This window comes from Piliocolobus tephrosceles, chromosome 8 (genome assembly GCF_002776525.5).
Source record: "Piliocolobus tephrosceles isolate RC106 chromosome 8, ASM277652v3, whole genome shotgun sequence".
NCBI classification, from domain to species: Eukaryota; Metazoa; Chordata; class Mammalia; order Primates; family Cercopithecidae; genus Piliocolobus; species Piliocolobus tephrosceles.
In genome coordinates this window covers 80,909,487-80,928,098 of record NC_045441.1, presented here as the reverse complement: position 1 = coordinate 80,928,098, position 18,612 = coordinate 80,909,487, and positions in this window count along the sequence as shown.

Genomic DNA, 18,612 nt, shown 5'->3' with positions numbered 1-18,612 from the left:
TTTTGGTGACAAATGTCTCTACTCCATTACAGAATCAAGTTGCTATTCAGTTTTAATACTTCCTCTGGGGATCTTTGTTTATAGGTTGGTTTGGGACCCTAATAACACATCAAACAAAAGGGTTTCTCAAAGAAAGTTTTCTAATGTAATACAATGTATAAGTTCAAATACAGTTTATAAGTACATGTACTTACACATGTACGCATTGAACATATAATAAGTATTCTGTGGATCATTGTCAGTTTTATGAGTCAAGCAGATCCTTAAATTGCTTGAAAGAATAAGATACAATTTTCCAAAAGAGATTACTTTAAATAAATTATTTCATTGGTATTCTAAAGAGGTATATTTTTGAATGATAAAATTTAAGTAAGACTGCATTTTCTTGAGGTATCATTAATACACTAGTTGAATGGCATATTTGTATAATAATTCTAAAAGCAAAGTATTAAAATAGCACTGATTTGTACATCTTACATACACATTTTTTAAAAGATGAAATTGACTTACCTGAAAACAATAGTTTTGTTTTAAAATTTATATGTGTATTTTATAAAAAAGAGCTCAATAAATTTCATTCATAGGATAGACTTTCAAAACATGTTCATACCAATACAGTGATTAACATGAAAAGGAACCACTATTGCTGCTTTGATATAGTGCTCTGTGGCCTGGATTTTCTTTCTTTCCTTTTTAAAAATCAAGTATCCTCTAATTTGTGGATATCTCCATGTTTCAGATCTCAATACCTGTTTGAATTAAATTTGCAGGGGAATAACTGCAGGATCCCCCCATAGACAAAGTGTGGCCTTTATTTCCTTTCAAGTTGGCAGCATGTCCTTGCTTAAATGAAGCACTCTGAGACAGACTGTTCTCTTGCCCTTGGAAATGCTTGTCCTTACAATTGCAGTAGCAAATACCTAGAAGTCATACAGGCTAGTTAGATACATATTCTAAATGTCATGTGCTGCTTGATCATTATAAGGATTTTTTTTCTTAAAAAGTAGATTTGGGGACTATTCTTGACCTTATCTTTCCAACTCTTGGAAATATTTTAGAAAGTTAACTTCACCAAATATTCTGTCAAAAACTCTGGGCCCCTCAGATAGAATGACCAACTGTCCAGGTTTGCCCAGGGCTGGGAGATTTCTTGGCATGTGGGAATTTTAAGTAGTAAAACCGGGGAAGTCCTGGGCAAACTGGGATAATTGGAAACCCTATTCCATGGATTAAATTGTACTCTCACAAAATAGAGTAAAAGCTTACATGTTGGTCACTGGTCCAGCATTGAAAGTACTCCATGGTGGTCGTAGCCTTTTTAATTACCACATTAAAAGTCAATGAACACAACCCTTTGGAACTGGTCTTTATAGTGAGTACCAATCAACAGAAGCTGAGTAGAACATGAAGATAAAATGGAACAAACTACCTTGATTATCTTGGACATTCCACCTTTAACCTTTGCCTCCCGAAGAAATGATACAGGCAGAGATACAGGCTTCTAACTAGCCACTGAACCCTGTTCATGAAACCAGGTTAAACAGGTGCTTTTAGAAAAGGCTCTCAAAAAGTATTCCCTTGGAATAAATATTCGTTTTGTAAAAAATTGATGTTAAAGTTTACCAGATTGTAAGGAACTATCAGGCTTCTCGCGCACGCGCGTGTGTGTGTATTTGTATAATAAAGCAGTACATTAGGATGAGATTATAAACTCAAGCAGAGATTTCCTCAAATGGCTATACATCAACAGTTTATTTAATTATTATACTTTTTGTCAAGGTAAGTAAGGGTTAACACCCATATCTTTCCTCAAATTAAAAGTTGTATCTACAAAAAGGAAAAAGTAAGCTAAGTCTTAAAAATTATACTGTGATTATTGAAAATTGTAGAATACACAGTGTGGACCATGCAATCCTTCACAATGGATTTCACGATGGGTTTACCTGGAAATGTGAATGCGAATGCAGACCTTCACATTTCTATATGAAACTCCTCCGTCAGAATTGGTCCACTTCTTTTTTGAGCTTAATGTCATTCTTCTTGTAAACGCACATGCAGTTTCACTGCCTTTATTGTTGAAACCACAATACTATTCTTGCTATCTCTTAATTAAACTCAATGTAAATGAATTTAAAAAGACGCATAGATAATGTAATTATTGCAAGAAGTACCTACACATTAGACTCTAGAGCTAATTCTTAATATGGGACAATTTTGTTCCCTAGGAGACATTTGACAATATTGGGACACATATTTGACTGTCATTACTGAGCACTGAAGGCTGCTGTTTTAGTCTTTGCATAGCTTTGCATAGCTATAAAGAAATACCTTAGACCAGGTAATTTATAAAGAAAAGAGGTTTATTAGGCTCACGTTTCTGCAGGCTGCATAAGAAGCATGGCACCAACATCTGCTTCTAGTCCAGACCTCAGGAAGTTTTTACTTATGGTGGAAGACAAAGGGGGTGCAGGCCTATCACCTGGCCAGAGAGGGAGCAAGAGAGAGGGAGGTGCCAAACTCTTTTAAACAGCCAGATCTCCTGGTAACTAACAGAGTGAGCACTGGCTCATTACCACAGAAGGGCACCAAAGCATTCTTGAAGGATCCACCCCCATGACCCTAACACCACCCACCAGGCCCCACCTCTAACACTGGGGATCACATTTCAACATGAGATTTGGGGGGACAATCACCCAAACTATATCAGGTGCTATGGGCATTTAATGCGTAGAGGCCAAGGGTGCTGCTAAACATTCTAGAATGCGCAGGACAGCCCATGACAATGAATTATCCAAAGTGCCAAAGTTGAGAGGCCCTGCTTTGGAGGGGTGATTAAAATTGCAAATATACTTTTTAAAATAGGGAAATATATTGAATTTATAAAATACAATTGAGAAAAATATGAATTTACTGTGTATACTACATGGGCTTTATTTTTATCTTTATGTTTTGAGACAGGGTGGAGTGCAGTGATTCGATCACAACTCACTGCAACCTGCCTCCCAGGCTCAAGTGATCCTCCCACTTTAGCCTTCTAAGTAGCTGTGTCTACAAGCATGCGCCACCACACTCGGCTAGTTTTTTAAACTTTTTGTAGAAATGAGGTCTCACTGTATTGCCTAGGCTGGTCTTGAACTCGTGGTCTCAAGTGATCCTTCTGCCTTGGCCTCATAATGCTGATATTATAGAATTGAGCCACCATGCCTAGTGGGCTTTATTTTTGACCTGCAAATTTTCTTTTAGATTGATGAATAGCCTGATAATATTGCATAGTGTCTAAAGTCTTTTGGGCTGTTGTGACAAAATACTGTAGACTTGGTGGCTTAAACAACTGACGCTTAATTTTCACAGTCCCTGGAGATGGAGAGTTCCAAGATCAAGATGCCAACAGATTCAGTTCCTCATGAGGGCCTGCTTCCTGGCTTGCAGACAGCTGTCTTGTGGCTTTGTGTTCCCATGGCCTTTCCTCAGTGCATGCAGGTGGAGAGAGAAGGAGACCATTGTCTTCCTTTCCTTATAAGAACACTAATTCCATCATGAGAGTCCCACCCTCATGATGTCATCGCAGCCTAATTACCTTCCAAAGTCTCCATCTCCAAGCACTATCATATTGAGGGTTAGGGCTTTAACATGCGTTTGGGGGGACATAAATATTCAACTCATAGCAGGCAATGAAATAAAACTTTTATTATTCAAATCTAGACAGGGACATACAGTATCATAATTTCAGTGGAAAATAACATTAAGCAAGTTTAATTTTTTAAAAAATCTCTGAAAGGCATTTATTAGTATTATGCTGTTATACTTCATATTCCACACTTCCGTTTTCTTTTACACATTTCCTGCATCATCACAGGTGTTGTGGTATGAGAAAAAACTCTGGCCTAGGAGACAAAAATCTGGGTTCTAGTCTTGATTTATTTGCTTAAGGGACCTTGAGTGAGTCTGACCCACAGGACCTAATGAATCAAATAGAGACAATAATGAAGTAATAGATATAAAAGCCCCATTGTAAATGGTGAAGCTCTGTAAAAATGTGAGAATTATCATTCACGTTAAGCTTAATAAGGACGAAGTTGAGGGTCTGAAGGCTTCTGCTCAGCATTGACTGCCTCCCCTTTAGAAAACCATGTTCCGGTCACTGAAGAGCCCCAGAATGACTGGAGGCCTTTCTGTTGTCTTCCTAGTCACCTCTTCTCTGATTTCATCACCACACTTGGGTTCTCCTGTGTACACCTAGGATATTTTCTGTTTAAATTTTTTCCAGACCTGGTAAATTTCATATGAATTAGTCTGCAGTACAGCTGCTATGACATTTGAGAGGGGGCTAAGTCCTAGTTAGGAGAAAGAAGGCCCTCTTCTGAAAGGGCTGGAATGGAGCAAGAATTGTTATAGGAGTGTTCTGAGGTCAGAGGAGAACGGAGCTTAAGAGTATGTTCCAGGGCCAAATGTGACAAATTCACAGACGGACCTTCTGGATTGAGAGTCCTTACAGAGTGGGACAGTGCCCAGGAGCTGTGTTGCTTCATTTGTTCATTGGCGAGTTGGGGCAGATGTGAGCGTTTTGCTGGGAGAGGGGAGGCTCATGTCCTACAGGTAGACAAGTTGGGGTCATTTTGCATTGGAAGGGGGAAAAAGGGAAGGGATATAATGAAAACCAAAATCAACTACTCTTTCCTGGGGCTAGCCCAGGTAGGAGTGAGTAGAGGAACTGAATGAAAACATCTCTCAAATAGAGACATAACTCTGGATTTTAAGTATGACCTTTCCTCCTCCTTCTCTAAAAAGGAAATAAATTTCAAGATAATAGAGAATTGGACAGAGAAGTCAAATGTCATCTTGGAAAGAATCTTGGACTTACAAGAACTGGCTTGAATCCCAACCAGCTCTTAGCCTCAAAGCCATTTACCTAAAATAGTAATAATAATCATTTTTTACTAATTCACATCTGTTGGGGGAATCAAAGAAATGAAGTATATAATGATATTTTTAGCACTAGAGTCAGCTACACATCTTAGTCTTCTTCACCCTGCATATTTCTTTTCTCTCTTCTTCTTCTACCTATTCTTCTCCCCTCTTCCTCCTTTCTGTCTCTTCTTTCCTGCACCTCCCTCTTTCCTCACTCCTCCTGCTTCTAGCACTCACCCTTACTGCTGATGGAAATTGAAAAGGCATCAAGCAAACTAATGCCATATTTTTCCTGCATCTCTTTTCAGGCTAAGCACGTTTTACAAGACTCATTTACACAAAAGATTAAGATAATGGGCAACCTTAAGGTTAAATGACACAAATATACTTTATTAATCAATTGGTGATGTTGCTCTTAAAGCGTAAGTGCATTTCTATGAATGAATGTGTGCTTTGGGATATGCTATAGTCACGCGCTACGTCGTGATGTTTTAGTCAACGACAGACCACATATATGATGGAGGGCCCATAAGATTTTAATACAGTATTTTTGCTGTTCCTTTTCTACTTTAAGATATACAAATACTTACCATTGTGTTATGGTGTTCAGTACAGTACAGTAACATGCTGTACAGGCTTGTAGCCTAGGAGCAATAGGCTAGACCATATAGCCTCAGCATGTAGGAGGGCTATGCCATCTAGGTTGAAGTAAGTACACTCGATGGTGTTCTCACTATCGAGTTGAAATTGCTAATGATGCATTTCACAGCACATATCCCCATCATTAAGTGATGCATGACTGTATAGTAGTTCCCTCCTTATCTGTGGTTTTGCTTTCTGAGGTTTCAGTTACCCACAGTCAACCACAGTCTTAAGATAGGTAAGTACTATACAATACACTAAGATATTTTGTGAGAGAGAGACCACATTCATATAACTTGATAGTATATTGTCATAATTGTTCTATTTTATTATTAGTCATTGCTGAGCTCTTTGTGTGCCTAATTTATAAATTAAACTTTATCATAGATACATATAGAAAAGAACATAATATATAAGGAGTTCAGTACTATACCATTTCAAGTATCCATTGGGAGCCTTGGAATGTATCCCCCATGGATAAAGGGGAACTACTAATTAAATTTCAATTTAATTTCTTTACAGCCCCTAACAAATTGACCTAATTGGTAGGTTTTATACTTGGGTAACATGGAAACAGCTCTTTGAGGCCACTCTAAATCATGACCAGGAAGAGATTCATAATTTCCCTTTAGAAATATACTCCTCTACTGGATTGACAACAAATTGAACAATTATAAGAATCCTTTGTTTGTCCTTGTTGACTATATTGCCAAAGGGAACTTACTTCACAGCAATTATGAAAATGTTCCTTTGATACAACTGATATGGACTGAACATATTTTGATGCATGAATTTGAGCAGGATTGAGGGCTTATGTCAAAGAGATTGATTAGTATTTGTATTATTTCCTCATATAAGAGTAGCTAGCCATTTTGGTCCTTGGTCACCTCTGTGATCTAGTATATTAGTTTTCAATTGCTGCTGCAACAAATTACTAAAAACTTGAAAAATACAAATTTATCATCTTACAGTTCTGTAGGTGAGAAGCCTGGCACCTGTCTCATTGGGCTAGAATCAAGGTGTTGCATTGTTATGTTTCTTTCTAGGGGCTCTAAGGGAGAATCTATTCCATACTTTTTCCAGCTTTATTTCCTCTATTCTGGAGGCTTATTCCATAGCTCATGGCACACTTTTCCTATCTTCAAAGCCAGCACCATTGGGTCGAGTTCTTTCTGTCTGATTCTCTCCATTTGGAAATAGTTGCCTCCTTTTAAGAACTCATGATTAGATCAATACAGGATAATTCCCCATCTCAAGGTTCCCAGCCTTAATGACATCTGCAAAGTACCTCTTGCCATGTAAGGTAACGTATGCACAGGTTCCAAGGATGAGGACATACACGTTGCTGGGGCCATTATTCTACCTGCCACATCTATGTTTAGCTGTTGCAGCTAGACGATTTTTCTTTTAGAAGTATTCCTTCCACATTCTCATTCTTTTGAGTTTCTTTTTTTAAAAGTGGATTCCTGAATTTCTTCAGTTCCCTATTTCATTCTCTCGAAGTGTGTTTCTGTCAGTGGTCAATTCCCCATTGATTTCCCCTCTCCTTTCACCCCATTTTCTGTTAAGAGGTCTTCAGATCAGTCCTCATGCTCTAACTCTACCTGATTTCTCGTATTTCAGATGTCATCTTTCTTGCTCGTCTTTGCATGTATTCTCTGGCTTGCTACCCATTTTGTTACTCTATATGTCTTTTCAATACACATTTGTCTAGATTCATATTTTGTGCCTGTCCCAGAAATAGATCAGATAAAGATGGAACTTGACTAATGTCAACCCTTTTCTCCCAAGTGAACACATATAACCCCACTGTTTTTTTTTTTCTTAAACTACAGATGATATAATTGTATGGCTTTCATCAGAAACACTTCTGTCAAGTGATTACATTTTTGCTCTTTAGTGAGGGGCTGGATGGGAGCGAGAGTCGATATAGTTCATCTCGTCTCCGATTAATCTAGTATGTATCTCTAGCTGTGATTATAGATTTTAATTATTTATGAAGTTACCATCATATTTATAGAGACAATCTTTTTCTCATGATCTTTAATTTAAACATTTTGTCAAAAAAGAAAAGAAATCTCGATTGCCTGGGTTGTATTTTATACAAATTCAGATAATGAATACACCTGCCCTAGTTTAAAATGTTATGTTGACATTTTTGGAGAAGAAATTTTCCTAGCTTTACAAATGCATCCTTAAAAATGTTCTCTAAAATGTAATTTTTAATCCATACTAAAAACCAACTGCAAGATTTTTTCTTCTATCTATACTGTTATGAATAGAAGTGAATATTTTCTCCACATATAAAAATCTATATTTATATATATATAAATCTGTCTGAAAATATATGGCTTTTAAAGCAATTATTTAAGAAGAAGATTCCAAATGTTCATAGTTCTCCCCAAATGTACATTATTTTTAAGAATGTGAATTTGGAGAAATTATATAGAAATATATCAAAATTTCTATAAATAAATAGTAAGTTAGCATATGCAGTTATCTTCTAATACCACCATCCTTTATATTCTAAAATTTTACATCATTCATCATCTTTATAGCTTTTTTTCCCAAGGAGGGATAATTCAGGAATAGACCAGAGGTCACTTGAATGTACTAATGGCTCTATAAATAAAGAACATGTATTTTAATAATATACAGCTTCATTAGAGACAAACTGAATTAATGTAGGAATTGTAGGGTGTGTTTGAAGACCTCAGATAAGACTGGTTATGATGGGGATCCTTATTCAATGCTAACTAAAATAAAATCAGATGATCGTCAAAATATACAGTATTTATCAGAGGTGACAGTGGGTTCTAGGAATTCTTAAAATTGAATGTGCGTAAGAATCACTCAGAGAGCATGTTAACAATGAGGATTTCTGGCCTCATTTTCAGAGGTGCTGAGTTTGTTGGCCAGGGAAAAGGTTCAGGAACCTCCATTCCGGTAGTTCTGATGCTGGATGTTCTTGAGTTCTCTTTGAAATGCTGGATTAAAACACAACTTCAAGATAAACCCCTAGTGATTCATCTTACCAGCAAACTCCCTCATATAAACACGTTGTGGAACTTCACCAGTGAAGTGAAGCTGTGAGCACCAGCTTTACAGAACCCTCAGTAGGGAGCAGACCTGTTCTGTTCACATGGTCTTTGTCCCTAAAGGGCTAAATCAGGAACAGTCAAGTGGCCAAGGCCACCGAGTGGTTTACTCAGGTCTAAAATTCTTTTAAAAGTATTAGTTTTTTGTTTTTTTTTTTAAAGGGGGGAAATTGAATTCCACAACTAGAGATTAACTTAGTATCCCTTTAGTAAGAAGACTTTCAGAGTAGGATCAGTTAACTGACCACTAAACAGTGAAGGAGAAGGATACAGATTCTCTCTTGCTTAGACAGGGCTTCTGACAACAGCCACAGAGAGGGAGATAGTGCAGCAGGTGGCAGCTTGATGGGCAGGCAGAGGAGGGACTTAAAAGGCTCCTGGTATTACCCAGGGTGAGCCTCTTTGCTTTCAGTGGGGCTGCCATTTGCAGAAGAAGCTGTGCATGGAGTCTTCTCAGGCAGCTCAGCTTCCCAACCTTTCTGAGTATTTTGTTTGTTTAGGTTTTTAATACATCTGACTTCTTAAAAGGACCTTCCTTCTCAGGGAATTCACTAATCAAGGTATTACTCTGTTTATTTCCATAAACAAATCCTTATGAAAGAACAATTCATTCATTAACCAAGAAATGTGATCATTTCCACTGTTGTACAGGAGAGCTTCAAAGCACCATTGTTGTTCACATCAATTAATCCAGGTAACTGGGAAATGTGAGTAAGACAGGACTAAAATATATCCCAACTGATTTTACAAGATTAAAAAAAAAAAATCTAAGATATCTAAACTCATGTTGTCTTAAGCATGTTAAGAATGTAAAGAATGTTAATTCTTCACAGGAAAGAATCACAGCACAGAGGAAAAGACTGCCAAATCTTTTTAGAATAAAATAATTTTATTCTAGAACTTACTGTAGCTTGGAAAGTTTCAAGCAGCCCCTTCCTTTGTACTGGGTAATATACTGGAAAGATATACCTCCTCCAGGTATGTAGGATGCCAGGTTAGAGTCTAGTTAGGGACTCTAGCTAGGGAGTATGGAAAACAATTTTTGATTTTTTTTAATTAAAATGTTTATGTGAATAAACATTTTGCATAGTATTCATATAAATATTTTAATAATGTGTAAATTAGTCTATGAAAGATGATGTTGAATTTCAAAGATAAATATTTATTTGATGTAATTAATTACTTGTACATAGTCTTAATACTTAATTCAGAGGGCAGTTCATGACTAGTAAAAAAAGAGTTGGCTATTAGATGGTCATTTAGAAGCAATTCCTTCCAAATAGCAAATTATGCCAATTTCAAGGCTAAGGCACATGCATTTTTAAATGAGATTTTTAAAGAAAGTTGAAACAGCACTTGAATTAAGTAGAGGTGGTTGAAGTGATAATGAAGTAAAACCTTTTCCAAGAAATAAAATTGATCCATCCCCCACGCATTCCACCTACCCCAACTAATTTTTTTTTTTTTTTTTTTTTTTTTTTGAGATGGAGTTTTGCTCTGTCGCCCAGGCTGGAGTGCAGTGGCCGGATCTCGGCTCACTGCAAGCTCCGCCTCCTGGGTTTACGCCATTCTCCTGCCTCAGCCTCCCGAGTAACTAATTTTTTTAAATATTTTTTTTTACTGAGATACAATTCATATACCATAAAATTTTAAAATAGATTTAGTAGTTTTTAGTATCCCAAAAAGTTGTACAATACTCACAACTAGCTAACTCCAGAATATTTTATCACACTAAAAAGAAACCCTGACCCATTAGGACACACTCCATATTTCTCCCTCCCCCAGCCTCTGGCAACTACTGATCTAGTTTTTGTCAGTGTGGATGTAACTATTCTGGACATATCACATAAAGAGAGTCATACATGTGGTTTTTGTGCCTGACTTCTTTCACTTATCAGAATGTTTTCCAGACTTACACAGGTCTTAGCATGTGTCAATACTTCATTCCTTGTTATGGCTAAATAATACTCCATTGTATAAATACAGCACATTGCTTACCTACTTATTCCTACTTATTCATTAATAGATACTTGGGTTGTTGCCATTTTGAGCTATTATTAATAGTGCTGCCACGAACATTGTGTACAAGTTTTTGTGTGAATATATTATTTTAATTCTCTTGCATATACACTTAGGAGTGGTACTGGGTCATATGGTAACTTTGTGTTTAATTTTTTGAGGAACTGCTAAACTGTTTTAACAAAGTGGCTTCAATTATTATGTATTCCCATCAACAGTGTGTGAGGGTTCCAATTTCTCCACATCCTTGCCAACGCTTGTTATTGTCTGTCTTTTTGATTATAGCTGTTTTAACAAGCATGAAATGGTATCTCACTGTGGTTTTGCTTTGCAGTTTGCTTCTTGTCAATATTCTGAAATTGATTCCATGGTAGAAAAGGAGGGAAGTTCATGTTGGTTTTTGTACCTCTGAATAAACTGAAAAAGGGATGATTCTAGAATTAGACTCATCACTTACCTATATATTTATATACCACTCCACTAAAAAAGCATTCATATAGTTCATCATAATACATAGCATAACATAAATGTAAAAATATATTAGAGTATTAGCTGAGTAGAAAATATAGATGAGATAACTTGTAATATGCAATGGGCATATTATAAGGTTTTGTATACTAGCCAGAGGTGGGCTAAAATTTTGTCTCTGAACTTCCTAGGAGCCAAAGTGAAATGATAAATTGAAAACTCCATAGTGCTCCTAAGATTAAAAACAAGTTAGAATCCATTGCTGACTATTGTAGTGTCATTATCTATTCTATTCTCTGCGTGATCCCACCAATATCAAGGGGATCCTGGATCTTGACACATTCCTTTCCATTGCTGACTATTCTGGTTGATAGAAGGGATAAAATCAGCCCGTCACATTCATCTATTAGTACCATGTCTGCTCCTTGGAACCTTTCTCAACAGATATGTTCCCCTACTTTCTATCAGCAGCAGTGTGCCGTTATTTGAAGGTGTAAAGCACCTGTGAAACCTTGACTGTTCCTTCTCCAAGCTGAACACTCACTCATCATATGAGAAGCATCGGATGGCTCCCCATTTTCTAAAGATTTAGATCCAAACTTGCTGGCCCCTGTTGGGTTCTTTAGCCCCATTTCCCCTCAGTCCCTGATGAAATCCAGGCACACTGGACTCACTGTTCGTTTTACCTGGCAGGTCCTTGTCTCCTCCATTCCCTGTTCCCTTACCACTGAGGAAATTTGAACACCACGCTTCAAGGGCCAAATTCAGATGTTATCTTTTCCTGGTAGGTTCTTAATGCCCCCAGGCAGAATTAATTTTCTTTTCTCTGTGTTCCCATAGCACTTTTAAAGCAGCAATTGTATGAATACATCACAGTGATTTGTTCATGTGTCCATCTTCCCCAGTACACCGTGATCAATTTCACAGGAAGAAACTGTCTTTTTTATATCCTCAGTGCCCAGCACAAAGCAAATATTCAACAAAGGGTAGTTGCATCAAATTGACTTAATAAATCATTCCTGACTTCTCACTCTCCTGTAAACACGTGGGTTTGTCACTGTCTCTCTTTAAAAGTGACCCCCAGAAGGAAAAATCGTCTTTCAGATGTTAGCCAATCAATGTGCTAAACACCCATCTGCTCTGGAAATTATATATTTCTATTAATGTCATCTCAGGCTGCATGGGTTTTGTTCATAGACATATTCACTATAGCATCACAGAAAACTTTGCTGAATATTACGATTTTTTCTCCCCTGGGCAAACCACGAACAGACCAGATTTTCCTTTGCTTCTACTTTCTCATCTAAATTTAAGTCCTTATATGTATCCTTGATACATTTAATGTTGTTTCCCACTGAAAAAGGTAACTTCATCCTTTTGAACCAAAACAGCACATTTCAGTTTTAATGCCGTCATCTGTTATATCCACTCTGTCTTCCAGTTTGATGTCACCTGTGTATGGAAAGATAATGTGAATATGTGCATTTGCCTTCTTAATGTAATTATTAAGTGTTTAGTAAACAAAGAAAAAATATCCAGTACCTCTATTTATTGGAAAATTTTTGTTGTACTTCTAGAATCCAAGATTCTAAAATATCATATTCGTCCGCCTGACCACCATCAAACCTTCCAAAGATGCATGGAGATATTCTTTAGATAGCTTTGGGGAAAACATGTCATCATTAAATATATGTATCTCTGTCTGATATGTCTCTAACCCCCACAGAGCCTCTTATGTGCCCCTGCTATGCACTCACGTAGCATCCTGTACCTTCGTTATCATAAAACTTGTCACAGTTTATGTAACAGCTTATATAATTGTCTCTCCTGCTTTCTAGTCTACTAATCTCTGTTTTACTCAATATCCCAAAAGCTTAGTACATTGCCTGGTTAAAATTTTATTTGAGTCAAATCTACTTTAGATCAATAATGTAATATGTATAAATACTATACTATTTTGTGTGATTCAACACTGAATCGGTAAGTTAAAAAGAGGGTTCCTAATATTTCAAAGTAGCCAGAGACATTATTTTAGGGACAGCTGAGACAGTCAGCAGATTAAATTATCTATCTGATAGCACCGTTTCAAGTTTACCATAAACTAATTGCCTTAGTGCACTTTGTGTTGCTATAACAGAATATGTGAGGCTGATTAATTCATAAAGAAAAGGAGTTTATTTAGTTCACAGTCTGCAGCCTTGGAAGTTCAAGAAGCGTGGCACCTGCATCTGCTCAGCTTCTGGTGAGGGCTTTTCATGCTGTAGGACAACATGGCAGAAAGTTAAAGAGGAAATGGACACATACAAAGAGGCAAAACCTTAGGGGCATCCTGACTTTATAACAACCCACTTTCTCAGGAAGTAATCTATTCCTGTGAGAAGTAATTCAGTCTCAAAAAAAGTGAGAACTCACCCCCAAGAACAGCACCAAGCCATTCATGAGGGATCTGCCCCCATGACCCCAACCCCTCCCATCAGCCCCACCTCCTGACATCACCACACTGGACACCAAATTTCAACATGAGTTTTGGTGGGAACCAAGCACATCCAAACCATAGCACTAATCAAATAATGACTTACATTTGGCAAAGTTTAAAATCTCTCAAAATATAGACTGTAATGCTTTATCAATAAACAGTATTAATTTAATCATTCCAAGGTTTATTAGTATTTGTTGCCCTGAAACTTCTATGAACTCTAGGCTGCAATGTTGAATCAAGTGGGAGATATTAGGCACTATTCAAGAGGTTTCATCCCTGAAGCACTGAGAAGATCTTTTTAGAAGCCACTTATACCATGAAGAAGGTGCCACAGCAGGAAGTCTAAGGAGAGTGTTATGGTGAGATTTCAGTATAATTTGGTTTTTAAAAATTCCACTCTGCAATACATCCCCATGATATAAATATTCCTAATTAGCACAGAATTTCAGTTCCTTCATACAAAATACTGCAGTGCAATTTAGGGCTGCTTAAAATTATCTTAACTTGTCACATTTGGCAAACTAAGCCAGGGTCTTAGGAAATGTGGAGCTGTAGTATGCAGGAATGTGGGCAGCTTTGAGAGCTCCCTCTTTCCAGATCCGAAAGAGTCTTTTTTTTTTTTTGACCTTACACTGAATTCTTATGTTTGAATGTATCATCAGGATGCAATGGTCAGCTACTGGCTAAATGGCAAGAGAAACTTCTGAGACACCAAGACAGAAAAATATAAGCAGTGAAAATTATCAAACCTAAAGGTTTTTCTGATATGGTTTGCTGTTTAATGTACATTCACTTAAGCAGCTCCGATGAAAAGTAGGTTTTCTGTTAGCAAATGCTGAAGAGACAAAAATACCATTCCTGTCTGCTTTCTTTCCTGTTGGTTAGCTATTGGATGCCATGAAAAACAAAATGTCTCTATTTCCTGAGCCCACCCAATATTTTAAATATCTTGACATCTACATTTATGTTTTGTCGAAAAGGTAATAATATGAAGGATTTATTATAAGTCCTGAGCTTTCTTCTTTGAATCACAGCAGCAATTATCAAGGATTCACATGCACATGGTGAATCCTTAATAATTATCCTTAAAGTCTGTGCTATGACATAGTCTTGTTCGCCAGAAATTGACAGTTGAAAAGTGACACCATTAGACAAGAAAGATTTTTCCTCCTTCTCCCACCACCATAAAAAATAAAGTACAAGAAGTAAGAAAATGAACAAACATTACGCTAATAAAACACCACAGAGACTGGAATACTGTGAAGAAAATGTGGAAGAGGGAGGGGAAAAGATAAGAGGAAGGGGACCGTTAATAGAAATAGATTTTTTAAATGATTGCATGTGGCAAATGAGATCACACTATGAGTCAAACATGCCTTTGTATCTAGAACACTGCCAGAATTATCTTTTAATGAGGACCAAGGCATCTCCTGGGGGAACAACTTACCTTAGGCCAGAGTCAAATCCCTCCAGCTTGGTGGAAGATCAGTGCTTGACTTTCAGGATTGGGATGTGCACCAATAGTACCCGTGGATCTACCCTTAAAGCCAACGAAGAAGGCAGCCTGAGAATGAACACTAAAAGGGCTGTTTTCATAAAAATCTGTAAGAGATTTTCCTTTTTTCCTTTACTTTTTATTTTAATGAAAATCTTGGGCATGCTGTGCCACTACATTGACAAAGTGCACCATGAAAAGTGCCTTACTTCATTGGAGAATTCATTATGACTTTGTGGAGCAGAAAGAGTTGGTTCATTGGCAGCAATTTGAGTGGATTTGGTTCGCTGGAGCTATCATGTTACTGCATCATCAGTGCAGGTGGGGCTGACTGACTTTGACAGTAAAAGGAGGTGGCCCAGTGCCAACAGGGGCAGCAGAGGGGCTACAGGAGTGCCTTCATAGATGCCGCACAGGTGCTGCACACTGTCAAAGTAAATCTCAGGGAAGGGAAGATGGGGCGTCATACAATAATCGTGAAGATTATGCTCTTGAGCACATGTGTAACACCTTTCAGAGCTCCTGAATTTAGTAGGCAAGGGTGAATTTTGAAAATAGACTGAAAGAGTTAACCATAGTTAAACCTGGGGTGTAGGTTATGAATAGAGTAACATGTAATTTATTGTACAAACAGAGATGCCTTTGAAAATGAAGGGTTTGCTACTAATAACTACACCAAGACAACATATATAAACTATGACTGCCCTGGACAAACAGGAATGCATTGTCACAGTATGAGGGACTGTCACCTTTGATTGTTAGTTTTGCCATGTTTGCAGTTTTATTCTAACCATGTACTGTTTTAAAATCAGAAACATATAAGATATTGTAATTTATAGGAAGAAATAAGAATCGAGTATGAGGGCAAAGATAGCAGCATAAGGTTTACATTGTTAGGGTGACCCTAGTCCTCCACCATCAGCCCCCTCCTGACCCCACATCACAGTTTAGAAAATTACATCTGCAAATTATTCAACATCCGCTGGCGACCCCAGAGCAGCCTACCTTCCTTAGCAAGGCCATGCTGTCCCAGCAGTTCTGATGTGCCCTCACTTTAGTTATTTGATTTTCTGCTTTTTCTTTCTGAGATAGTAGCCTTCCAAGGTTCAAAGGGACGTCTGAATGTTAAAGGCCTGGAGGTAAAGTTTACAAAGACAGTGCTTCCTCATCACAGCTGGCCACATCAGTTCTGTCAAAATGCTAATGGTAGGATGTTTCTTTATAAGTAGAGTACCCATGAGATCAAGATCTTAATTTACTTTGTTCCTAATTCACAAAGGGAAGTTGCTTTCTTTTTTAAAACCAAGTTGAGGTTCTGTCTTTAGTAACTTCTTACATGTAGCTGGAAATTTCCATTGCAAAGTGTACTTGTTTTGTTTTAAGCTCTTTCCAAGTGACTTTATAACGTTTTTAACGTTTCGGCATCAGCACTCTTCCTCTGTCCACAGATCTGGTAAAGACAGAATTATGAACTCTTCTGGCATTGTCCCAGACCACTTCTTGGAGTCTTTATGAGAGAAGAAGTTTGGCAACTCAGCTCCCAGTGCCCACAGGGGTGCAAATGAAGCTGGAGCTGAAGCCGTCTATGAGAGCAGATGGGCTGCCAGTCCAATGACTATAACTCTGATAGCTCCACACAAGTTGAGAAGCAGCTTTTCAGCTGTGACAGGCAAGGCCCAGCAGGGGAAGTAGCTGACTGTCTGGTCTGATTTAAGATCACTGCCAAAAAATTTTCTTCATTAACCTTCACAGTTATCTAAGCTTTATGAAGGCAGGGGATTTTGTGTTTTGCTTATAGGAGTATGCTCAGGGCCTAGAACAGTGCCTGGGTTATAGTAGGAGCTCAAAAATATTTGTTGAATAAAAGAATATTTCTTCATCTTCAAAATATCAAGATGGGATATTAATAATACCTGTATTCAGACAATTCTGGATATTCAGCTGATTTCCATTCTGATATACCATTTCAGTGTCACAGGATTGTTGTGATGATTGCATGAATTAAAACATGGAAAGCACTTACAATAAAACCTGACATGTATCAAGTGGTTAATAAATGTCAGCTGCCATCAATGTCAAGGCACAGAGGTTGACACCCTTGAAGTTTGGGAAACAATGTAGGATTCCAGCAGGGGGCACTCCTGAGTTCAAGAAGCAATAACTGGTTCCTGCTGAGTCCTACTTGACTATGGGGAAGGACAGTTGCCAATGATGCTGTAGTCCTTGCTTCATGGGCCCAGGCTTACACCTGGCCGAGGTCATACATTAACCTGTCATCAATAAATGACATTTATGCCATCTGCACACGGATGCTGCTCTCTTAGTGAGGAGATGGCAAAGTTCTGAAAGAATGGATCACAGGGCAGATAAGTTTTGATTATCAGAGCATGGGACAGTGCCCAAGAAGTGATAGCCCAATCCTGCCAGGGTGGGGTGCTTTGGAGGAGAGCGGCTAGGTGGCTCAGAGTGAGTGGAGTAGGGAGCAGCGTGTAAGCAGAATAGGTAGGGGGGCCCTGCCGCTAAAATATCTGTTGTGTACCCGGGAATAAAATGTGTTAGAATGACGAGAAGCTCAACAGTATTCTCAGAAGGCTTTTCAACTTAATTTCCCTGTTCCTTTTCCTAAGTAGAAACTTGATCAATTTAGGATACAGTATGTGGTACTCTTTGGTTGGGTTTACATGTACCTAAGAATCAGGTCAATTGTAGAAGGTTAAACTGGATTGGAATGTATAGTATTTGCGCATTTGGTAACAATAATTCTTATACTTCCCATTTGTATAATGCATGATATATATTATATACAGATAATAATCTATATTATATACAGATTATATTATATATAGGTTTCTATAGATCATCTACTTTGTTACTATATATAATCTATATACATCACATATAAAATCTATTTTGTTACAATAACTCTGTGAGATTTATAGGGCCATGTAGTATTAACTCTATTTAACATATGAAGAAAATAAGGCACGAAGAATTAAGAGGCAAGGATAGTGGTAGAAGCCCCTGGGGATGGGAAATGGCATTTTTGTTAGTGTTCTACTAATCGTCAGAGCAGGGTTTACTGACTTCAGATTCAAAAAAGATTTTTCTTTTCAAGCATACTTGGCTACCCCTCACCCACAGATTAATTGAAAAAGCTTCTGGGCTCCACCAGTTTGCTCCCTATTAAATATACTAATTGAAGAGTGAACTAATTCTATCTCTAAACCAGTCATTCTAGAGGATATACAAGATGACCCCCTGAAGTGTTGGAAGAAAATGCTAGGACTTACTTTATATTTTTTGGATGTGTTAAAATGAACATAATTCATTACTGCAGTATACCTTAATACATATATATGCACATATAGCAATACATATGTAGAATTTATAAGTAAGTGTATTTACAAATATTGAGATGCATACTTTTTTTTTTTTTTTGGCACAGAGCTGCAGTTTCGAGAAAGACTGGCAACCATTGTTCTAAACTGGTAACTACTCTACCT